We start from the raw sequence: 10,727 nt of genomic DNA on the forward strand, positions 1-10,727 counted from the left end.
GACGTCACTCATACGTGAGAATATCTGCCTGCTGTCCCTGGATAACACCTGTTACGGTAAGTAACTGTGCTTTACCACCTAACTACACTTACACAGTTAATTTATCGTTTATTAAACCTGATATACCGCCTTAGCTGCAACACAATTCAAAGCGGTTTGCAATAGAACGCCATTAAAAATAGGATGGCATACTTCCTTCATGCAAAAAGAACCGGAAAAACAGCTACAACTAGACGCATTAACACATAGTATCTTTTCCTTCTTTTCTATTGAGCTCAGCAACAAAACTTCACAAACAACAGAAGAACTTGCTTCAGTTCCCATCACTGAGATTGACTGGAACACGGAAAAGAGTATTCTGTTATGCTGGAATGAGCTGCCAATTGAATTGCGATTGCTAGAAAGTTACTTGGGTTTTCGTAAGCAGTTCAAAACGTGGCTTTTTACAGAAAACGTTTGTCTTATGGAATGAACGCTATGAATAGTAAGGAGAGTCAGAATGCTAGGGGTAACAGCTATTTATTGAGGTCTTTTATATAGTGAATGAGTGGATTTGATCATGAGGGTTGCAATTAGATGATTATTATATTTGAGGTGGGTCCTATGGATGTGATGGTATAATTAGAATAATTGTTGTTGCCCAATGAGATGTTTTTAAGTTTGTAACTTGTTATAATGAGCTGTTTTTAGAATTATAAACCGCTATAGCGCTTTGGTTTTTAGTGGTATATTAAGTATTAAAATCAAATAAGTCGTCCAAATTGCTCAACATTTTTGCATGAGCATACTTGACCTGGCAATAAATTCCACAATTTGGTCCCTCCTATTGATAAAGATGCCTGTCTGGTTGAAATACAATGTACTGAATCCACAAACAATTGCATTGCTATTTCTGATCTTAATGATCTTTTTGGCATATACACTGCTAATGCTTTTTGTAGATACTCTGTTGTCTGACCATACAAAGGGCTAGATTCCGTGCCTGATCCGTGGCCGATCCCTGCAGGTCCGACCAATTCACAAAACAAAAAAATTACAATGAGGGCGATCGGAGGAACGCCCCTCCCCCCCCCACGACTGCATGGATCTCTAGTGTGTGATCCTGACGCATGCGCAGACCATCTCTTTGCCTTGTCGATGGTCTGCGCAACCTCTCTCCGCACGAGAAGACTGCAGGGAGGGTGGGAGAGTGCAGTCAGCTGCAGAAAGGACAGGGCTCCAAAAGCGAAAAAGAGCACATCCCTGGAGAGACTGGACCTTTTCTACTCAGATCTTTGCCAAACCCCTTAGTTCTAAACAATCCCTAAACTAAAAGCAATGCGGCCAACAACCATTGCTCTCCCCCAGCCAAGATATAATCTGGCCCCAGGGCTTCTGCAGCCCCTGAAACAGAGTAAAGGCAGCGAGATCGACTCAAGCACAACAAGGCACAAAAACTGGATTCCTCTCTGTGTTTTAACCCACTCGACTCTCCTCTCTGCCACCTTCCCTGCAGTGCGAGCCTGCAGGTTTAAAGCAGGGCTGCACTGCAGCGTGTTCTGGAACACGCCATAGTGCAGCCCTGCTTTAAACCCCCATGGGCTCACACTGCAGGGAAGGCGGCAGAGATCTAGAGTTGGGGCAGCCGAGAGCAGGGCAAGATGGGGCAGAGGGTTGAGAGCAGCGCAGAGAGATAAATATTTTTGTCAGGGCAGCAGAGAGCAGGGCGGCAATGGAGCTGGAGAGTCGGAAGGGACATTTGCGACTGGTCCCCAGCAGTCGCTTCTTGTGTTGATCAGCCAGCCCAGTCGGTTTGCAAGATTTCTTTAGTGAATCGCGTCTCTGCCTACTATGCACGTTGTTCCCCTCATTTGCATGCGCGGATCGGATTGGCAGAGAGGTAAGTAAATTGGGCCGGAGTAATATCGCGTCGCAAAGCAATTGGTATACGATCGGTTTGCTTAGTGAATGTACCCAAAGTCTGATGAATTATCATCAGGACCTTGCATTGGACCCTACATCTCACTGGTAACCAATGTAGTTGCTTCAGGGTTGGTGCTATATGCATGGAACAATTTTCACCTACTAAAACTCGGGCTGTTGCATTTTGAATTAACTGTAACACTTTGATTTTTCATTTGGCTGTTCCTAAATATAAGGCGTTACAGTAATCCACCTTGCAGAGTACAAGACTAAAATTATACAAAAATCCAACTGTGGTTTCAATCTTTTCAAAGGTGTAGTTTAAAAAGTGACTGTTGTACCACTTGTACTATTTGTTCACTCATATTCAACTTGGAGTCTAACATAACTTTTAAATACATCTCTCTTTATAGCTACCACCAAATCTCATATTTTCACCACCACCGGACGCATATAGCCTTAACCTCTCTCGCCCCTCCCTCAAATGTGTTATGTCCTTGAGAACGCCTACCATTTAGGAAGGCAAATATAACATCTATTGAAATTATGTTGCTATATTCAACCGCTCTGCATGGGATGATTTTTTTAGTTGCTTAATGCCATTTTTTGTCTAGATTCATTTTGAAAATGGCCTTTATATTTTCAAACTTGCTTAATGAAAGGCATCTTTAATTACTAGATAATTATGTATTCATTCATTTTTCTATATAGTTCTCCCAGGGGAACTCAGAATGGTTTCCATGGTGGGCTCACAATCTATCTAATGTACCTGGGGCAAGTCTGACAAAGATGACAAAACAAAGTTCCAGAGTTTAGGGGCCACCCCGGAGATGGCTCACTGGCAGATATTACATTGTGTGATGTCATTAAGGGAGGGTGTGGTTAGGTCTCCCTGGGATGACCTTGGAGGTGCCAGCTCAGAGCTGGTCTAAAGATGTAGCAGGAAAGAACAGGGTTATTTGAGGTGAAATGTGACACATCACTTCAGATAACGAAAGATCCCTGATTACCCATGGGGGCCCCCTCCCCTGCCCTCATAAAAAATACTCTGTGGCTAAGTGAGAGTCCCAGTGGACCCTCACCAGTCCACCTCCCCCCACTACCTCAAAACGTTGGAAGGTGGGAGTGATTCCACTCGCTTCTGCCTCCTGACCATTTTTGGAAGATGGTTAAAGCACGACCCTCTTATTCCTGGAAAATTATCCTTTGTGGGTTAGGGCTGTATACCACAAGATGGGCCTAATGATTGTTGTCGGTGTTTTTTATCTTTTGTAGCATTCTTAATGTTCAGAGGTCTTTTTCCTTTCATCACTGTGCATTCTTTTTCTTAGAGTAATCTCCGCCTGTGTTAGTTTTTCTGTTGCCTCCTCACCAGTACCACCCTCATTTTTGTCATTTTGCTTGAGAGAAGTGAAAACTGGATCTCTAGTATTGTAAGAGCAAAATACTTTGTATAATGAAGTTCAAGTTAATTTTGGAGGCACAGACTGAAGCTGCTGCCTCCTCTTTCTTCCCTCCTGCACCCCAACAAATTATCAAATCCTTCCTACCCTCACCCTTATCCGTTTTTAAGTAAATCATCTCTGAGTGGTAATAGCTATAAATTTTCTGATTAATAAATAAATGTGAAATATTGCAGGAATCAGAAGCACTTTCCCTCCCGTTGTTATGCAGATAATATCAATCAAATGCCTCAACGTCTTGGGCTACTAATTGTCATTTGCATTTATGAGCCAGTGAATCTATTAGCCAAGGTCGTTTTGTAAGCTGTAGTGAACTTGGAGCAGTCGAAATATTGGTCTTGGTAAAATTTAAGATAGAAAAGATGAAGTGAAGTCCAGATGCAGATGTGAATGTAATTTATTGCTCTGGTAATTCTCAATTTGGATGTTCTTTTGCATTGAGTTGTCTAAGGAAGCTTTTAATCATACAGTATCTGTGGCTATTATGGTCTTCTAATAAACTGAGGCTCCATGATTTATTTATTTTTTATTATTCCCATCTGGGTTGACTTCATCTTTCCTGCTGTTATATTTTGTTACTGCCCTTTCTGCCTGCTCGGTAAAGGTTACTCGTTCTCAACTAGTTTTTTTTTATTGCAGTGAGGGTGTTCCATGACTGCAGACTCGCTGGAAAAGTCTTCTCTTATTATTAATCACTGTGGTGATGCTACAAATTGCCTTTACTGAATGCTGAACAGTCTGAGGTGTATGTATTCTAAGAGTTGATCCCTGCTATTGCTATTTAATAGATGGAGAGTGACTAAATCTAAGGATCACACGTTGGTGTAAAACCCAACTCCCCATCAATCGCGTGCCTCAGTGAACTTGAGTAAACTTATATTAATACTATGATTAGGTCATCATTGTTCTGCAACATCTCTTTCTAGCAATCTCTTTAAACACTTCTGCTCTCGTCTTGTGCCTGAGCAGAGGTTCTTTGCCCCCATCCCCCCAGATTTAAGAGAGCAAGAGAGTGAAAAGCCAGACTCAGGCAGAGCCTCGTCTTCCACAGCTGCAGGCAAGAGTTTGAGTTTTTCCGCTGTTCATGTTGTCTGGCAACTATCCTGAGGAACTGTAAACAGCCTGGCTTGGCATTCCTAAAAAGGCCAATGTTCAGGGATGGAAGCTTTGTTTTCGTATGAGAAGAATCTTGCTGGAAGCGGGGCAGGCAGCACAAAGCCTTATATGGGGAAACTCCAGAAGCCGAGGCTGGAGCCGGAGCAGTCCAAGCCTTGGGTGAACTTTCCCAGCACAGAGGATGAAGATGTAGTGAGGTGAAGGAGATGGTACAAGAAGGCCACCTACTGATGAAAGGAGAAAACAGCAGAACGGTCTCAGATGGACAGCTAACGACAAGCTTCATCCCTTTGTACAAATGTACTCCTTTGGTATGGTTATGGTTACCTTTATTTTTATATACCACATCTCCTCTGCAGATATCAAAGCAGTTTACACTACATTGACTAGTGAGCAGGTACTCTACGCATTTTCGTCTTCAAGGAAATGGGATTGTCTTTCCTTATATTGGACTAGTATAAGAATGATCCAAATATGTTTCTATAAGTTGTTGTTTTTTTTACTTAGTATTTATTTGACTCTGTATGGTCATGTGCCCTATTGTAAATCCTTAGAATGAGTTAAAATCAACAGGACATTTTACAGCCGAAAATATAAAATTGTAACAATATTGTAAACGATGATCAAATCTTTTGAAATCAGTTCAGTAGCTCCTAACCACTGTCCTCGACATCCCTCACTTAAGCTAGTATTTAAGCATTTGTAAGTCTATATCATTTGCTTGCAACTGACCCCTTCTCCTAACCCCCCCCCCATCCTCTACAACTCAAAAAAAGAAACAACAATTAGAGACGTCATGTGCAGTCTGCAATTCTCATGGTCTGCACCATCTATAATTGCTTATGCAAGTAACAAACCAAAGAATGCCCTTATCACTCAGTGAGTCCAAAGAAAAAGAGCTGAGTCAGCCACGTCTTCAAACGGACCAAACTTTATTAGCAACCACTGATTAAAACCATATAGAACATCCACTGTCGCATCTGACTTGACACGGACCGTGTTTTGGCAAAAAAAAAACCTGCATCAGGAGTCCTAAAACATATAGGGCTCCTTTTAGGAAGGTGCGCTAGCGTTTTTAGCGCACGCACCGGATTAGTGCGCTAGCTGAAAAACTACCGATTGATCAAGAGGAGGCGTGCTGCATTTTAGCACGCGCTATTCTGCGCGTTATGGCCCTAACGCGCCTTCGTAAAAGGAGCCCATAATGTTAAAATATGCTATGTGACACAATGGAATAATAAATAATTTAAATAATGTAATGAAACGTCACTGATAATACAATGAACTTACCTTGCAAGTGACAAATTGATGAAAAAAATACTGGTGGAAGGAATGCCAGATAATAGAATTACTGAAAGAGAGATAATAATGAATTGAAATACCATCACTTACGAAAACCATTGGACAGAAATAGTTACATTTTGGTATAGTCCCTGAAAGAAGCAGAAAAAATGTACATTGACACTTAATACATCACTCAATATAAAGAAATTCAAATGTAATATAATCCACACAATAAAAAGGATATTCAAATAATGTCCTTTAATAAATACTCAAACAGAAACAGCTTAAAATTGAAACCAACAGAGACTTCGACAGTTGGACCCCAATCACAGTACCGGGTAGAGCTTTGGATTCTTGCACTGAAAAAAAAATGTAAAAATTTAAATTGAATCAGGTTGGGCAGACTGGATGGACCATTCGGGTCTTTATCTGCCGTCATCTACTATGTTACTATATTAAAATAAAAGGTTTTACGTTGCCGTGCGGCTTTGTAAAACATGCTCCTAGAGAGGCCCATGCCAGAAAGATGCCATATCCAAAAATGCTACGTCAAATAATATGCAGAGTTGTTTTTCTCTTGTTGGGGGGGGAGGGTGTTTCTCTGTTATTTGGTTCATATCACTCAGTTTTACAATTTACAATGTCCAATGTGACACGGACAAGAGGACATGGACTGAAGCTAAGGGGGGGACAAGTCCAGGACAAATATCAGGAAGTTCTGCTTCACGCAACGAGTGGTGGACACCTGGAATGCTCTCCCAGAGGAGGTTATTGCGGAATCCACTGTTCTAGGATTTAAAAGCAAACTAGACACATATCTCTCCTTACGAGAGGCAGAGAGGGATATGGGTGACTAAAATTACGCCAGGTATACACCTGGCTGGGCCTCCGTGTGTGCGGATCGCCGAAGGTCTGATCCGGAGATGGCAGTTCTTATGTACTCAGTGATTCATGTGCAGTATTTGCTGTATAGCAGTTCAATTCCGATACAGCAGATGGCGAGATCCTAGCAAAAACGGTAGCAGAACGAGACTTGGGGGTAATCGTCAGTGAGGACATGAAGTCTGCCAATCAAGTGGAGCAGGCTTCGTCCAAGGCAAGACAAATCATGGGCTGCATACGAAGGGGTTTCGTCAGTCGTAAGGCGGAAGTCATTATGCCATTGTATAGCTCCATGGTGAGGCCCCACCTGGAATACTGTGTGCAATTCTGGAGGCCGCATTATCGCAAGGATGTGCTGAGACTGGAGTCGGTGCAAAGAATGGCCACCCGGATGGTCTCGGGACTCAAAGATCTACCATACGAAAAACGGCTTGACAAATTACAGCTATACTCGCTCGAGGAGCGCAGAGAGAGGGGGGACATGATCGAGATGTTCAAGTATCTTACGGGCCGCATCGAGGCAGAGGAAGATATCTTCTTTTTCAAGAGTCCCACGACAACAAGAGGGCATCCGTTGAAAATCAGGGGCGGGAAACTACGAGGTGACAGCAGGAAATTCTTTTTCACTGAAAGAGTGGTTGATCGCTGGAATAGTCTTCCACTACAGGTGATTGAGGCCAGCAGCGTGCCTGATTTTAAGGCCAAATGGGATCGGCACATGGGATCTATTCACAGGGCAAAGGTAGGGGAGGGACATTAAGGTGGGCAGACTAGATGGGCCGTGGGCCCTTATCTGCCGTCTATTTCTATGTTTCTATGTTTTTATTCTCTTGTCGTTATCCTTTCATGTTCCGTGTGCAAGTGTGTTGCAAGACCCATGCTTTTCAAATAAGCAGACCTACACATATACAGGTACACACTGGGGGCTCTTTTTACTAAGCTGCATTAGGGCATTAACACGTGGAATAGTGCGTGCTGAATTGCTGCACGCGCTAGACCTTAACGCCAGCATTGAGCTGGTGTTAGTTCGAGCCGCGTAGCACGCGGTACTAGCTAAAAACGCTAGCGCACCTTAGTAAAAGACGGGGTGACTGAGGGAAGAAAGGTACCTCGAGACTGTCATCTAAATTTGGGTAAATTGTATCAAAATAAATGTCAAGCAACACTTTGAATAACTGACTGCCAAAACTCACTGCTTAGTGTGTCAAAGTGGTGCCGGTGTGATGTCATTGTTTACACTAATTGTGAAAATGGTGTTAATTGATGAAGAGAGAATTATTGGGGTGTTTTGTGTGTTTTTTTGAGAAACCAAACATGGTGCAAAATGTCTCTGCTGAATTTATGACAAAGAATTGGACATTGGGGGTCTTTCACCTTTTCCTATCGTAATAAATTTTACGTTACGCTGGTTCCAATCGTAATTATTTTAGCAAAGTTTTGTATTATTCACCGTTATCATTTACGGCTATTGTAAGCATAATGTAAATAAGTCATAAGTCTGTAAATTCAAATATTTTGTGTTCCTGTCGTGTACTGTATGTCCCATGCCATGGGACATACGATGGCAACGACATTTTTGGAATGTCCCGTCAGCCGGGACACACGATAGGAAAAGGTTAATAAGATTCTGAATAAAATTTGTGAAACAGGTACTGAAGAACCTTAGAAGGGTAGTTAACTGCCTGGGAAGAACTTGATAAGACAGTGGCTTATGTTTTTGTTCTTATGGATCTACTAAGAGAGAACATTTTGAACAAATTCTGGACTAAAATTAACCTTATTTAATAGTAACAAAGAACAAAAATAATCATGTAAGTTTATGCCAAATGTACACTGGACAACATTTTGAAGTTCTTCTTCACCCAGAGAGTGGTAGAAAACTGGAATGCTCTTCTGGAGGCTGTTATAGGGGGAAACACCCTCCAGGGATTCAAGACGAAGTTAGACAAGTTCCTGCTGAACCAGAACGTACGCAGGGAACTGGTCTTTGACCTAAGGGCTGCTGTATGAGCGGACTGCTGGCCACAATGGACCACTGGTCTGACCCAGCAGCGGCAATTCTTATGTTCTTATGTGTTTTTTAAAAAGTATTTGACAACAGTATTGGGGTATGGTAACATGTCTTTTCAATACATTTGTGCATGTTTATTTTGGTACCAATTAACAGCATAATTTAGGTAAATTTCAGTAAACACAATTTGTCATCAATCTCTGTTTTGTGTACATGTTGTATATAAATTTGAATTCAGGCTGTTCCTTGATCTTCTAAAAGTTATTTTAAATTGCCTAGAATCTCAACATGGGTCAAAAGTAAGATCAATTTTCACGAGAGATCCAAGATGGCTGCGGTATAGATGTGCTGAGAAGTACGCACCTGAACCGCTCTGCTCCGATTCTTTTTTTCTTCTTTTTCCCGACGGCTCTTGTAGCCTAATTGCACTAATTCTGAAACGGAGGGGCAAGAGCGCTGCTGGCGCCTCACGGCGCTCCGAGATGCCACTTTTTGGCAACATTGAGGACCTGTTGCGGCGTTTGCAGGGAGCTGTAACCCCAATGTCGGAAGTTGGCCCGCTGAGGGCGCCTGCTTACAGCGAGACCGGAGCTGCATCTCTTGGGCCAGATACCACACTCGGCCCTGACTTGAGAGCTCGACCTCAGATTACCAGCTCTCCCAGGGGTGAGGAAACCCCTGAGATGGGGGAGGTTCTTTCCCCGGAGGCGGCTAGTTTGATTCTGGAGAGTGTGGAGAAATAACTGCTGCAGGAGAATCTGGGATTAAAACAGCAACGGGAGGTGAAGGAAACCAGCCAGAGCAAAGCCAAGAACTTACTTCAGAGCTTGAGCACTTTTTTCACTCGGCAAAAGTGTTCAGTTCTGGAAAAGCCTCCACAAGTGACCCTGGAGTCCTTATGGGACTTAATTGCAAACTTTTCAAAAACTATTAGTCCCCATTTCCAATATATTGAGGGTAAACTGATTCAACACACTAAGTGTTTTAAGAGAAGATCAGACTGTTACTAAATCATCAACTCAAAAGCATGACCAAGATCTATTATCGGTTAAACAAGTACAAGAGGCCCTAATCAAGGATAATGTTAATCTTAGGAAGCAAATAGAAACACTTGAGAACAACTCACAAAATAATAATCTGAGACTAATTAATTTTCCTAGATTAACAATGGTAACTCCTAAGGAAATGCTTAGGAGATACCTGGAAATTTTGCAAGTCCCGGAGGAAACCTTACCTCCATTTACCAAATAAAAATGGAACTCAATTACAGGCTAAAATATCTGACCAAGCACCATTGAACGTATCAGAATTTTTAGAAATGTCAGATAGAGATATAGCAATACCTTCTACATTGATACTAACTGTAGCTCTTTCAATTGACAAAATGTAGTTATTGAGACTTTTCTTTAAAAATAAACAGCAAGAGTTTCTTGGATGCAAAATTCAAATGTTTCCTGATCTTGCAAGAGAAACACAAAAGTGTCGTCGAGAATTTCTTCTTTTGAGACCTGGGGTCGTTGTATTGGGGGCAACATTTTATTTGAGACATCCTTGCAAGTGTGTTATATGCCACCGCTCAGTTAAATGTTTTCTTTGAACCTCAACAGTTAACTGCTTTTTTGGCCCTCTCTCGATTGGATGAAGTAAAAACAAGTGCCCTATAGTTTTCATAATACGCTCCTATCTCAGCTCTGTCTGTGGTCTATCTTGCTATATAGATTCATATTTCTTTTTGCTCGCTTCAATGTAATGGGGACTTGAGTTGAGTTAGCCATATATTTTTTCTTTGTTATAAAATCATGTTAAGTTGTAATGTGATTTATGTTTCCAATGAAAGTTATACCTTGACTAACCCACTTTCTGTACAAGTGAATACTTGATATGTAACGTGAAAAACTTATAAATAAATTTTTTTAAAAAGATGAATTTTCACAGGAAGACCCAAGTATAAACGTTGAAAACAGGACAATAAATGCTGTACAAGTTTCTTACAAGTTTAACCTCTGGCACCATAGCAAGACAGTTTTGTTGTCTTCCCTCTATGATCCCCTGTCATTCTGAGAATAAGT

Source organism: Geotrypetes seraphini, chromosome 19, assembly GCF_902459505.1.
Source record: "Geotrypetes seraphini chromosome 19, aGeoSer1.1, whole genome shotgun sequence".
In the NCBI taxonomy this organism is placed as follows: domain Eukaryota; kingdom Metazoa; phylum Chordata; class Amphibia; order Gymnophiona; family Dermophiidae; genus Geotrypetes; species Geotrypetes seraphini.